Below are 6,043 nucleotides of genomic sequence, written 5' to 3' on the forward strand. Positions count from 1 at the left end.
CCAATGGACCTACTGGGATATTATATCATACATCATTCATAAGTTGGTTAATTGGATAAATCGAATGATCCGAACTCCAAAATAACAATTGGTCTATAATACATCCATTTCTCTATGAGTCGCTTATGAAAGGACCATTGACTGAAGCATATTCGAGATGTGGAATAGAAGTTCCTGGAAAATGATTCCAAAGAACCATCAGAGTGACCGAGAAAATATTTCTAGTATGGCATCATTTGCTTCCACGAGTCGATATCAAAATAAAATTTCAATGAAGAATTAGAAATTTTGAGAGATGAGCCAGCTCTGGATTTAAAATCTCTTTAGTAGAGAAAAAATATAAATTTTCCATAATAAAATAGGAAATTGCCAATAAAGAACAATAATACACACAACAATAATAAATTAGCACTTGTAAAAGCAAAAATTGCAATTATGAAACAAGAATTTTCCATAAAGAAATCAAAATGTTCAACGGAAAAATACAAAATTTTCATGAATAAATCAATATTAGCAATGAACAATTAAAAAAAATATTTTATAATTATTTATTTCTAATATTGATGATTCTGAAAACAATACTGAAATTTCTACAGGAATGCTACTCAAAAGAAACAACAGTAGGAGGTTTCATTTGCATCTCTAATATTACATATTAACTTTGTGATTCTCTGATAAGCCTTTCATTGTATAAGTTCAGTTCAGATGCTTCGCTGAGGTTAATATCTTAAGAATTTCCAGTAGCTCCAGAGCTATGGAAGGTCCCAAATACTCTAAGGAATCTATAGGGATATTCAGTGATGAACTTTATAGTTATTAAAAAAACACTAATGAAAAAAGGGATGTTTTGGAAAATTTCTAAACCACTATAAATTTTTCTCGAAATTTTTATAAGATATTCGTGAGCCCACATTTTTTTGTATCCTCCTGAAGCATTGAAGGTGTGCGAGTTCTAGATATCCTAGAACACCTGATACACATTACAACATGATAACATAATCAAAATTTTTCTACCTCATTTATAATTTCTATGCTGGGTTTAGTTTAATTTTGAATCAATTGAAATTGTCCATCTTCAAAATTGATCGCAATAACCATATGTTTTAGTTACATAAGGTTTTTTTTAATATTTTGTACTTGAAAAAACCACGTGGTCATAGGGGGGGGGTCTGCCAAATGACCACGATAAGCCACATGGGGGGAGGGGGGTTGAAAATCTTCAAAAATATGACCACGTGGTTTCTGGATGGCCCCTTATCTGCTTCGCGGATGACATGGACATTGTCGGCCGAACACTTGCAAAGGTGGCAGAACTGTACACTCCCCTGAAACGTGAAGCAACAAAAGTTGGACTGGTGGTGAATGCGTCAAAGACAAAGTACATGCTTGTGGGCGGAACCGAGCGCGACAGGGCCCGCCTGGGAAGCAGTGTTACGATAGACGAGGATACCTTCGAGGTGGTCGAGGAATTCGTCTACCTCGGATCCTTGCTAACGGCTGACAACAACGTTAGTCGTGAAATACGAAGGCGCATCATCTGTGGAAGTCGGGCCTACTGCGGTCGAAAAAGATTCGCCACCGCACCAAATGTGTCATGTACAAGACGCTAATAAGACCGGTTGTCCTCTACGGACATGAAACATGTACAATGCTCGAGGAGGACTTGCAAGCACTCGGAGTATTCGAGAGACGGGTGCTTAGGACCATCTTTGGCGGTGTGCAAGAAGACGGTGTGTGGTGGCGAAGAATGAACCATGAGCTCGCCCAACTCTACGGCGAACCCAGTATCCAGAAGGTAGCTAAAGCCGGAAGGGTACGATGGGCAGGACATGTTGCAAGAATGCCGGACAGCAACCCTGCAAAGATGGTGTTCGCTTCCGATCCGGCAGGTACGAGACGGCGTGGAGCGCAGCGAGCTAGATGGGCAGACCAGGTGCAAAACGACTTGGCGAGCGTGGGGCGTATCCGAGGATGGATTTTTTTTATTGTCTTTATTAATGAGGTTTTCGGCCCTTGACCGGTTCACCTCATTGATCCGAGGATGAAGAGATGCGACCTCGTACCGTGTATTGAGGCGTCAAATTTCAGTGTTATCTGTTTAGATGTTAACTAAATAAATGAATGAATGCACGGAAGTCTGCTGATCATCGAGTCAATGTGTGACGATCTTTTTATACGTCGGAGAGTGTTATCGCCTCGAAGGGTCAATTGCTAGGAAGGAAATATTTGGCAATGCGAACAAAACCAATAATCACCAAAATGTGACCCGATTTTGTGCACGGCATTCATGTTGATGAACGTGGATAAGAGAGAATGGAAACTGCGGATTAGCTGCTTAGCCTATAGGTTAACAAAACAATAGCACACACTTCTTCTCGGCCTTCCAATTCCATCTAAAGCGTGAGTGTTGTGTATGCACGTCATGTTTCCCAAGAGGCAAGTGATCTTTCAAAATAACGACAATTCTGCATTCTATTGTGATGTAGGTGCTACTCGATTTAAGCTGACGCGAAAGTACAAGCTACGTAATGGGTTAGAGATGTACAGCACGAAATTATTGTTTATGTTTCCAATTGAGCTTGTTCAATATTTTCGTTTTCATGCTTACTGTAAATGTTTACGTATGTTGATTAAACTGATTCACAGTAGGATAGGAGTTCAAATTATATGGATAAGTAAAACTTCAGTGTTTGAGGAAGTGTTACGGGGGGGAATGTTACGCTACGTAGCGTATTTTAAATTTGAACCCTAGCTTTTTTATCGAGCATCTCTAAAAAATATTACATTCACCTGTAAGGCATAACTATCTATAAGACTATTCAGTTTAAAGATGTGTGTCAGTAGCTCAGGATGGAAGTAATTGTCTTCCTAGTAAATCACCGAATTTGTAAGTTATTGTGTATTCAATTTACTGTTTTTACCCTTCTTACACCCTAAGAAGGGTATAAAGATCGCTTGAAAAACCGACTTTTTATCCGAGGCTCGGAGACCCAAGTCGTATATACCAATCAACTCAGCTCGACGAACTGAGCACATGTATGTATGTGTGTGTGTGTGTGCGTGTGTGCGTATGTGTGTGCGTTACAAAAATCTCACATCAAGATCTCAGCCGTCCGTGGACCGATTTGCACGATTTTAACACTAAACGAAAGCTATGACTTTGTCATTGTACGAGTTCATTTTTTTTGCAATCGGACATTTGGTTCCAGAGATATGTGAGAAATACGAACATGAAGTGCATTTTCAGAAAACTAACAAAATAATGTCACATGAATATCTCAGCCGTCTGTAAACCAATTTGCATGATTTTATCTTTAAACGAAAGCTATGACTTTGCCATTGAACCCATTGTATTTTGTTCTTGCAATTAGACATTGGGTTCCGGAGATATCTCTGAAATACGAACATAAAGCATTAGACGTATCAACTTCATACATTGGTAAAATATGTCCCATCAAGATCTTAGTCGTCCTTGGACCGATTTGTGCGATTTTATCTTTAAACGAAAGCTATGTTTTGGCATTGGACCCATTCATTTTTTCTGCAATTGGAAATTCGGTTTCAGAGATATCTGTGAAATACGAATATGAGACATATTTTCAGACTACTAATGAAGAATTGTCTCACCAATATCTCAGCCGTCTATGACCCGATTTGAACTCTTTTGGACTTAAACAGAAGCTGTAATATTGCCATTTAAGGCGGCAAATCAAATCTGCAGTCTTTTGTATTTTTAAAAATTGTTAAATTTCCAGAAATATACCTTTTACCCTTCTTACACCCTAAGAAGGGTATAAAGATCGCTTGAAAACCGACTTTTCATCCGAGGCTCGGAGACCCAAGTCGAATATACCAATCAGCTCAGCTCGACGAACTGAGCACATGTATGTATCTGTATGTATGTGTGTGTGTGTGCGTGTGTGCGTATGTGTGTGCTCACATCAAGATCTCAGCCGTCCGTGGACCGATTTGCACGATTTTAACACTAAACGAAAGCTATGACTTTGTCATTGTACGAGTTCAATTTTTTTTGCAATCGGACATTTGGTTCCAGAGATATGTGAGAAATACGAACATGAAGTGCATTTTCAGAAAACTAACATAATAATGTCACATGAATATCTCAGCCGTCTGTAAACCAATTTGCATGATTTTATCTTTAAACGAAAGCTATGACTTTGCCATTGAACCCATTGTATTTTGTTTTTGCAATTGGACATTGGGTTCCGGAGATATCTCTGAAATACGAACATAAAGCATTAGACGTATCAACTTCGCACATTGGTAAAATATGTCCCATCAAGATCTCAGTCGTCCTTGGACCGATTTGTGCGATTTTATCTTTAAACGAAAGCTATGTTTTTGTCATTGGACCCATTCATTTTTCTGCAATTGGAAATTCGGTTTCAGAGATATCTGTGAAATACGAATATGAGACATATTTTCAGACTACTAATGAAGAATTGTCACACCAATATCTCAGCCGTCTATGACCTGATTTGAACTCTTTTGGGCCTAAACAGAAGCTGTAATATTTCCATTTAAGGCGGCAAATCAAAACTGCAGTCTTTTTGAATTTTTTAAAAATTGTTAAATTTCCAGAAGTATCCCTTTTTTATTTTGAAATCGTTAAAAGCATGATAATATCAGTTATTTTACATTCAATTGAAGGTCATATGCATAGAAATTGTAATATGCACTGGGCACACACAACCATTCAAAAGTGTAAGAAGGGTTGCGTTCACTGTAGGTGGATTAAGTCGGGTTTTAATAAATAGAATTTATAGCTTTTTAGCTGATTAAAGACAACATCCATGTCTTGTCTGCTGTAAGAGTCGGAACGATGCTACATTACCACATCCGAAACGCAACAGTGTGTATGTGGGTTTATATGTGTAGTGAATGTGTGTGTGTGCTTTTGTGTGGGTGCGTGCGTATTTAAGGTCACTCCTGACGGAATCCAATTTTCAAAGTACTAGCGTTTTCAAGGGCACACCATTCTATTCGAAAGCAACGCACAACTGTCATTTTTATGTTTTCAGCTTTGCTGCGTCGCAGCATGCGTGAAATAAACCCTCTCCCGCCCATGGTGTCTGTGGTGCACCATCAATTTTTGCACCTTCTAACCTTCATCGAATTGTTTCAACAACAAAAAGAAATATTGGACACATCTTTATGGTTCCATTAGACTGTAAATATAATCAATTTTGAGTACAAATAGTGAAACTATTGAAAACAATCAATTAACTATTGATTTACAATCAAAAACTTTTTTTCGTTTTCCACTAATTTTGGCTATGCCAAATAACTTTTGTTCTAGCATTTTTCTCAAAGATGATTCCTTCCTATTGAAATCTTTGAAAAAAGTCGTGGGCGGGAAAGGGTTAAAATGACAGTTGTGCGTTGCTTCCGTATCAAGTTGTGTGCCCTTGAAAACGCGAGTACTTGAAAATTGGATTCCGTCAGGACTGACCTTAAATAAATTTACAGTTTATCAAAACCTTACCTCTGCTCAAAAGTTCTGACGCTGAAACAAGAGCCAACACGCACTGAACTAATTATCTTTATTACCGGCCGCGTAATGCAGAACACAAAATTACGGCAAATCGCGCGATCGTTCTGCTGTCCGAAACAAGAGCCAACACACACTCAGGAGGAAGATGTGGAGCTTAACGAAAAAAACTAGGTGCAATTGCAACGTGTCAAGTCAAGAGAGCAGCCTCGTTGCTCAAATGGCCAAGAGCATGGGATACCGCAGTCAAAGGTCGTTGGACCCACAGCCTAATTCCGCATATATCGTGTTGGGTCAATAGAAAGCTAAGTCAGATCAACTTATACCTTCCACAGGTGTTGTCTGAACATGGCTCTTTCAAGTAGTTTTGGAATATGTTCGGGTTCTGCGATATGCGTAGACGAGGTGGAGTCGGCGGAACATTTGAGGATTTGACCCCGGATAATCTCATTAAGAGGAATCTAAGAAATTCTTAGAATCTAAGAAGTTCTAAGGGATATGTGATATGAATGCACCACCATCATTTTTTAT

The sequence above is a fragment of the Armigeres subalbatus genome, chromosome 3, assembly GCF_024139115.2.
Source record: "Armigeres subalbatus isolate Guangzhou_Male chromosome 3, GZ_Asu_2, whole genome shotgun sequence".
NCBI classification, from domain to species: Eukaryota; Metazoa; Arthropoda; class Insecta; order Diptera; family Culicidae; genus Armigeres; species Armigeres subalbatus.